Source organism: Pristiophorus japonicus, unplaced genomic scaffold, assembly GCF_044704955.1.
Source record: "Pristiophorus japonicus isolate sPriJap1 unplaced genomic scaffold, sPriJap1.hap1 HAP1_SCAFFOLD_75, whole genome shotgun sequence".
Classification (NCBI taxonomy): Eukaryota; Metazoa; Chordata; class Chondrichthyes; family Pristiophoridae; genus Pristiophorus; species Pristiophorus japonicus.
This window is the reverse complement of record NW_027254666.1, coordinates 3,013,192-3,021,563: the sequence shown is the minus strand read 5'-3', so window position 1 is coordinate 3,021,563 and position 8,372 is coordinate 3,013,192. Positions and strand designations below refer to the sequence as shown.

General features: G+C 43.8%; 2 non-coding genes across 2 annotated transcripts; both read left to right on the top strand.

Annotated features, from left to right (window-relative positions):
* Positions 1-4,518: 4,518 nt before the first annotated feature.
* On the top strand, positions 4,519-4,590 carry trnaq-uug (transfer RNA glutamine (anticodon UUG)). The gene has a single exon. It is a non-coding gene; the product is annotated as a tRNA-Gln (tRNA).
* A 1,299-nt stretch (positions 4,591-5,889) lies between these two features.
* Positions 5,890-5,963, top strand: trnan-guu (transfer RNA asparagine (anticodon GUU)). The gene has a single exon. It is a non-coding gene; the product is annotated as a tRNA-Asn (tRNA).
* Positions 5,964-8,372: the final 2,409 nt, after the last annotated feature.

The following is an 8,372-nucleotide window of genomic DNA, read 5'->3' as shown; positions in this document are numbered from 1 at the left end:
ATCTCTCTGCCTCTATCTTGTCTATCCCTTTCATGATTTTAAATGTTTCTATAAGATCATCTCTCATCCTTCTGAACTCCAACGAGAAAAGACCCAGTCTACTCAATCTATCATCATAAGGTAACCCCCACATCTCTGGAATCAGCCTAGTGAATCGTCTCTGTAACCCCTCCAAAGCTAGTATATCCTTCCTGTAGTAAGGTGACCAAAACTGCATGCAGTACTCCAGGTGCGGCCTCACCAATACCCTATACAGTTGCAGCAGGACCTCCCTGCTTTTGTACTTCATCCCTCCCGCAATGAAGGCCAACATTCCGTTCGCCTTCCTGATTACCTGCTGCACCTGCAAACTAACTTTTTGGGATTCATGCACAAGGGCCCCCAGGTCCCCCTGCACCGCAGCATGTTGTAATTTCTCCCCATTCAAATAATATTCCCTTTTACTGTTTTTTTCCCCAAGGTGGATGACCTCACATTTTCCGACATTGTATTCCATCTGCCAAACCTAAGCCCATTCGCTTAACCTTTCTAAATCTCTTTGCAGCCTCTCTGTGTCCTCTACACAACCCGCTTTCTTCCCAGTAATCTTTGTGTCATCTGCAAATTTTGTTCCACTACACTCTGTCCCCTCCTCCAGGTCATCTATGTATATTGTGCACAGTTGTGGTCCCAGCACCGATCCCTGTGGCACATCACTAGCCACCGAGTTCCAACCCAAAAAGGACCCATTTATCCCGACTCTCTCCTTTCTGTTAGCCAGCCAATTCTCTATCCATGCTAATACATTTCCTCTGACTCCACGTACCTTTATCTTCTGCAGTAACCTTTGTGTGGCACCTTATCGAATGCCTTTTGTAAATCTAAATACACCACATCCATCGGTACACCTCTAACCACCATGCTGATTATATCCTCAAAGAATTCCAGTAAATTAGTTAAACATGATTTCCCCTTCATGAATCCATGCTGCGTCTGCTTGATTGCACTCTTCCTATCTAGATGTCCCGCTATTTCTTCCTTAATGATAGTTTCAAGCATTGATGAGTGACATTCACTTTCTTATACACATCGGAGAAAATCCTTTCTGTCATATTGGTTCTTTCCTCCAAAACAGCAATCTCTGCATCACACCCTTTACACCAAAGTTCTGCCGTGGTCGCCATTCTCTTGGGGGTGGTGTGTGGGATCAAGTTCACCTCTGACGTTCTGAGCGGATTGAATCGCTCGCACTTCCTGGGTTCTAGACTTTAGATTTATTTGGCGATGTGACAAAGAACAAGAGACAAATGGTTTTGGTACAAAGAACCTCAATTTTAACAAGGTTAAGAATGTACAATGTCAAGCTTGTAATTACTAGAATAAAAAAACACTTTACCAAACATTCATGGGGTTACAGAATAATAATACACCTCCCACATCCCAATGCCTAACTCTGACTCGGTCAAATTCTCGGGCAAACAGGGATTATGCTCACCAATCCTCTTATTGTCAGTTGGCGGTGGTTCGCAATATTGGGGTTCACTGGACTCTGTAAGTTCTGCTTGCCATACCCTGAATGTTGTGAAAGACTTCTTGCTGCGTAGTCTTCAGTTGGGTGGTGTCCGCTGATGCGGCAGGGCGCATATTGGATTTATGGGTGAGTACCCACTTTCTTCTGTCAGCAATTGGTTTTAAAGTTCTTTTGGGTAATGTTTCACCTGTTGTTACCGAGGAACAGATTGTAGAGGGGAAACTTTCGAAGCTTCGGTTTCTTCTTGAGGACTGTTTATCTTAGAATTTGTCGGTCGCGATGTTATCGATGTTACCACGTTGGCTGTGGTCAGTTGCTGCCGCGATTATGATGTCGGAAGTTACTGGGAACTGCTTTCTCTGCTGTGATGATGTTCTTCCTTCTCCGTCGGTAGCAGGGCAGTGTGGTCCAGGAGTGTCGTCGAGGCTGAAGATGTCGGAGCTCAGAAGACCTGCATAGGAGGCTGTGTAGCAAGCTCTCTGGAAGGCTTATTACAAACTGCTGCAGTGGTCTCTCTTCTTTTTCCCTCGTTCCCCTTCTCCTTCTTTCGTTAAAAAACAGGGCCCCAGTTATAATTTGGGAGCCATTCTAATCTGCGTGCCAAATGAGCCCCGATTCTTTGATTTTAATTTTGGTTGGGCTTGATATCTCTTTGTTATATTTTGGTGGGCCCATTAATGGTAACCTGTCTCAGATGTGTCGATCTTTTGAATTTGTTTCTTGATCGGGAAAATTAGATTTTTGGTATTTGCAATGTCAGCCTCGGCCTGGATTTTCCATGCGGGATGGATGGGCCATTGTCATTATGTATACGCTTCCTACTCAGAGTGATGGCTGGCTATCTCTGGGTTGATTGTTGCTATGTTAGTGTCTCCCGGAGAGATGGGTTTTCGAGTTTACACAATTCACCAGACAATTTGTTCAGCTTCAATATCCCAGACAGCTTCAATACCCAAACTGGTTTCTTTGAACGATCCTTTAGTTCTCAGCCCTTTCCACACGGACCCAATCTGCCTTGTAAAATCCCAAATTCGATTAAAACTCGTAGTTTCTTCCAGTTAGATCCCAAACTTTCTGGTTGATAGTTCCAAATTAAATTTCCTTTCCAATCAGTCCAAACACAGGGGAGGTTGTCCCACGAATTTTTGCCATCCTACTCCTGCACCTATTTTCTATGTTTCTATTTTTCGATGTTTCTATGTTTCAAAAACTTTGGCATGATTGGTTCCATGGTGTAATGGTGAGCATTCTGGACTCAGTAAACCAGTGATCTGAGTTCAAATTGTGGTGGAACCTCAATTCTTGCTGTCCCAGCTGCTGCAAATTTGGGACAAACAAGTGAAAGACACCTGGTGCTGGTGGGCAGTTTTGTTGCCTTTGTCAGTGTTTCTTGGTCTAGTTGTGAAATCATGTGCTCAACCATCAGTTACTTGTTACAAATCAGCGGAGGAGAAACCAGTTTTTTATCTAATGCTGCCTTTACCTGCACAATGTGTGCTGAAATTATCTGTGCAATATGCATTCAGCAGGATGAATAAAAGCAACGCTTTTGAAATGCAGGCACTGCATGTTTTGTACTGAAAAAATTAGCATTTTCTTTTCATGCCAAGCATTTTACATTAATGCATTGCAATGCCAATGCACTTTTTACCTGGCAAGACTGAAGTACAAGCTGTGATGAACAGTATGAAACAGAAACAGCTACTTGAGAACCCATAGCCTCGACGCTATCTGTGTGAATTGCTCTGCATCGATAATTAGCAGAACGTAAAGAGGGAAAACTGATGCGATGGAAGAGAAAAGGCCGAGCCAAATTGTAATGTTGCAGATGGTTTTGTTGTTTTTGAGAAATGTTTCAAAGATTTTGTCATGGTTGTTGCCATGGTGTAATGGTGAACACTCTGGACTCTAAATTTAATGATCTGAGTTCAAATCTCAGTTGAACCTGAATGCTTTTTGTCCCAGCTGCTGAAAATTTGGGACTAACAAGTGAAAGACACCTGGTGCTGGTGGGCAGTTTTGTTGCCTTTGTCATTGATGCTTGATCTGCAAGTCTAGTTGTCAAATCGTGTGTTCAACAATCAGTTATCTGCTACAAATCAGCGGAGGACAAATCGGTTTGTCGTCAAATGCTGCCTTTGTCTGCACAATGTGTGCTGAGATTATCTGTGCAATATGCATTCCGCAGGATCAATAAAAGCAATGCTGTTTGAAATGCAGGCACTGCATAGAATCAAAGAAACACAGAAAATACTTGCAGGGGTAGGCCATTCGACCCTTCGAGCCTGCACCATCACTCAATAAGATCATGGCTGATCATTCACCTCAGTACCCATTTCCTGCTTTGTCTCCATACCCCTTGATCCCTTCAGCCGGAAGGGCCACATCTAACTCCCGCTTGAATATATCCAACGAACTGTCATCAAAAACTCTCTGCAGCAGTGAATTGCACAGGTTAACAACTCTCTGAGTGAAGAATGTTCTCCTCATCTTGGTCCTAAATGGCTTAAACTGTGTTCCATGGTTCTGGACTTCCCCAACATTGGGAACATTCTTCCTGCATCTAACCTGTCCAGTCCCATCAGAATTTTATATGTTTCTATGAGATCCCATCTCATCTTTCTAAACGCCAGTGAATAAAGGCACAGTCGATCCAGTCTCTCCTCATATGTCGGTCCTGCCATCCTGGGAATCAGTCTCGTGAACCTTCGCACTCGACAAAACGTTTTCTTTTCATGCCAAGCATTTTACATTAATGCATTGCAATGCCAATGCATTTTTTACCTGGCAAGACTGAAGTACAAGCTGTGATGAACAGTGTGAAACAGAAACAACTACTTGAGAAACCATAGCCTCGACGGCATCTATGTGAATTGCTCTGCGCCGATAATTAGCAGAGCGTAAAGAAGGGAAACTGATGCGAGACATGAGAAAAGGCCGAGCCAAAGTGTAATGGTGGCAATGATTTTGTTGTTTTTGAGAATTTTTTCAAAAATTTTGGTGTGTTTGGTTCCATGGTGTAATGGTGAGCACTCTGGACTTTGATTCCAGCAATCTGAGTTCAAATCTCAGTGGAACTTCGATTCTTGGTTGTCCCAGCTGCTGAAAATTTGGGACAAACAAGTAAAAGATACCTGGTGCTGGTGGGCAATTTTATTGCCTTTATCATTGATGCTTGATCGACAAGTCTCGTTGTCAAATCGTGTTCTCTGTGGGAGCACAGTCCCGCATTGCTGAACTCTTTGATTCAGCACGCAGTCTGAAGTTTGGATTAAAAAACAGGAAGATTGAAGTTTGGATGGAAAAGAGACTGTTAGACAATGTGATGCCTTCAGCCAGTGAGATGAGTAACTGGTCATTGTCTGGATGTTATATATTTGAGTACCTTGTTGCGGTGGGAATAATGGAAATTCAGGACTAATCGATTTGACGATGTCTGTATGTTCTGTATTTGAGTTTAAACTTGTTACTATATAATGAGATCTGTAGGTGAAACAAGCAATATTAAGTCTGTCTGTTAAACGATTCAGAAAGCAATTCGTCTGGATTGTCTAAATGCAAAGAATAAGAGTTCAAAGGCTTTTTCAGTATAAAGATGAGACATTTATGGACTGCAGAGACACAGACACCAGAGACACTGGACATTTGGAAGGTGTGTGTCTCAAGCAGCCACGGAAATCGAAGCAAGCTGCCTTTGTGAAGTGTTCTCAGTAACTTTCATACTTGGTTTGTTTAGTATGAATGTTTAACTAAAATACCCGATCCTGCCTTTACTACAACGGAGTGTGTGCGGGAAATTCGACGTTAAAAGCAACGAAGCGAAAAGAGCAAGACAGCTGTTTACAATATTTTGGTGACCCCGACGTGATTTTCAAAAGTTCGTTCGCTTATTCGAAGACCCCGACGTGAAGCAGAAAGTTGGCTGAGTTGTTGGAAGAAGTGTTTCCCACACATCAGTTCGAGGGGTGAGCATTCTCTTAGTTGTCGTGATTAAAGGGATCTTCAGTTAGTAATGGGAGGCTCAGGGGATATTACAGTTGAAGTCGCGTTTAATCACGGCAATATCCACATTCAGGAGCTGAAAAGGAATTAAAACCGAATACCGGCTTCGGGACAATCAGAATACTTCGTCACAGACAGGGCACTGGAAGGCTGGAAGGTAGATCACACCGGTTGTGGGAGAGCTGGTTGGTGGTGACATGGAAGTGTCTGCAGTGTGCGGGACCAGACTGCTTCCACGCATCCACAATGAATGACCCACCCTTTACTTGGGAAAAGTACAACTGAGAGTGGACAAGTTCCATCCCGGTCAGAGCAATCTGAAGCTTTAACTGACTGACACCCTGGTTTGGGATGTCTTGCAGCATGCAATTGCGTCAGTCTCTGTGGCGCAATGGGTTGGCGTGTTCGGCTGTTAACCGAAAGGTTGGTGGTTCGAGCCCACCCAGGGACGAAGCGTTTAACTGTTTTTCCCCGAGGATTCGGTGCTCCACGATTCCAGGTTGTCATTGTGTGTTTTGGCTGCGCGAATATATTCCACAAACATTGCCAGCTGTGCTGTTATCTAGTGAGTTCCCACTCCAATACTTTTATGAGCATTCAGTTTGAGTGTATACAGAACTGAACAGAGATATCAGAAAATGTAACAAGGTTGTGGGACATTGCTTTTTGTTAATATTGAACCACTATTATGAATAAATCCATTTCTTCAAATATTTAATTGAACATGCTTTCAAAATGTTTCCGCGCAGTTTTGAACCAGGGACATTTCGCGTGTGAGGTGAATCTAATAACCACTACATTACGGAAACACTACAGCAATGTTCGGAACATAACCAGAGCTTTAACCTGCACAGCTGGCCTATACTTCAGGACCTGGTTTTATGAGAATAGAGTGATGGTGCTATATTTAGGAAGACTGTGAGTGTGGCAGTTATTGATCTAGTGTTTCCCAGACTTTACACATAGTAACAGGAGGTGGCCATTTAGCAGCGAGTGGTTAGGATCTGGAATGCACGGCTTGAAAGGGTGGTGGAGGCAGACTCAATCTTATCTTTCAAACGGGAGCTGGATCAGTGTCTGAAGGAAAAACAATTGCAGGGCTACAGGGAAAGGGCGGGGGAGTGGGACTCGCTGAGATTCGGCACGGGCTCGACGGGCCGAATGGCCTTCCGTGCTGTAACCATTCCATGATTCTATAAGTTCGTAGCACATTTCATAGTGTGGGTGGAAGCAGAACATTTCAAAGGGACATGGATTGAGTCGGCAAAACTAGAGGCATCTGATTCAGGAGATTCGGGGGGCGCGGAAATTCGGAAGTATAATGACTTTGAAAGGAACATTTTTGTTTTGTGCAGTTACGGTCAGAGAAATGTTTGTGAAAGGAATTTTTTGAACAGAGGAATGCAGCATTTCATCTTCTGCCTTAACACTTCTTCCTGGGTGTCGGGGTCACATTTCTTTTCGAGGTTATTCTTCTCAAAAAGGAGTTAGATGTAGTCCTTCACACTAGGGGGATCAAGGGCTATGGCGAGAAAGCAGGAATGGGGTATTGAAGTTGCATGTTCAGCCATGAACTCATTGAATGGCGGTGCAGGCTCAAAGGGCCGAATGGCCTACCTCTGCACCTATTTTCTATGTTTTCTATGTTTCTTGAATTTATATTTCCTTTGGTGTTTCACAATAACCAGACCTTTGCTCTAAAGTCTTTCTCACTGTTTTTCCAGTCTCCTGTTGATGTACCAGCAATGAACATTTTGAACCAGACACCAAAAACACACTGTGCAAAATGGGACATGCTTTAACAGTTAACGTGGGGCTCGAACCCCAAATTCGAGATTAAAATTCTCATGTTCGACCGATTGATCTCACGGGGCTTCTGCCAAATAGACGTTTTTGTCGTTGATTGCAGCCAGGCGCCTGTTGGCTCCGCCCCAGATGTTTAAACTTGCTGTCAAGGAACTGACAGGATCTTCTTGAATGGTGGACCAGGCTCGAGGGGCCGAATGGCCTACTCCGGCCCCTAATCCTTACATGTTTATAACCTTATGACCTGTCACAGGAGAACAAACTCGCCCCTGAGCATGCATGAGGAGATAGCTCCAGAAAATATTCCCACCCGGTGAGCTTTCGCGTGTGAGGCGAACGTGTTAACCGCTACACTGCGGAAACATCTCCACTTTCAGCACCCGGTCAGACGGAAATGTTAAGCGAGCAGGTGAACTGCTGAATCCCACTTTGAAGGAGTTGATCGTGGTGTCAAAGAATGAGTTTCACTTAATGATTAAAAATAAGAAATGTCAGATTTAAACAGAGACCTCGAGAGAAGTCTGCAACCTCAACACAGCACCTGAGACCGCTCGGCCATCCTAACTATTTAATGCTGTATGTGGCCATCTGCAGGTTGATTTTGAACTTTTGTATCCTGTCACATGAAATAAATGAGGGCAGCAGGCGTATCTCTGTCTGACACCGGGGAAACAGTGAGACAAACCTTGGAGCAAGTGTCTGGTTATTGCCAAACAGCAAAGAATATATTAATTGTGGAAGAACAATATCTAAAAGTACAGTAACCCTGATGTGATTTAAACACGCTACCTTCGGAACTGAAATCAGTCACGCTACCATTGCGCCACGAGGTCTACGTCATAAGACTCAGATGTTCGTCGATATGAAGGTGTCACAATACAAGGAGCTTTAAAATCTCCGCCCATTCCCACCTGGTGTCAGAAGCAGCGGTCACCTCCCAATCACTGTATGTTTTTTTCTTAAACTTTTGTGTTGCTTTCACGGGAAAGCATCATTAATTAACCCAGCACCTTCTTTTGCACAATGAAAGAAATGCTAACTGAGGGACAGTCGA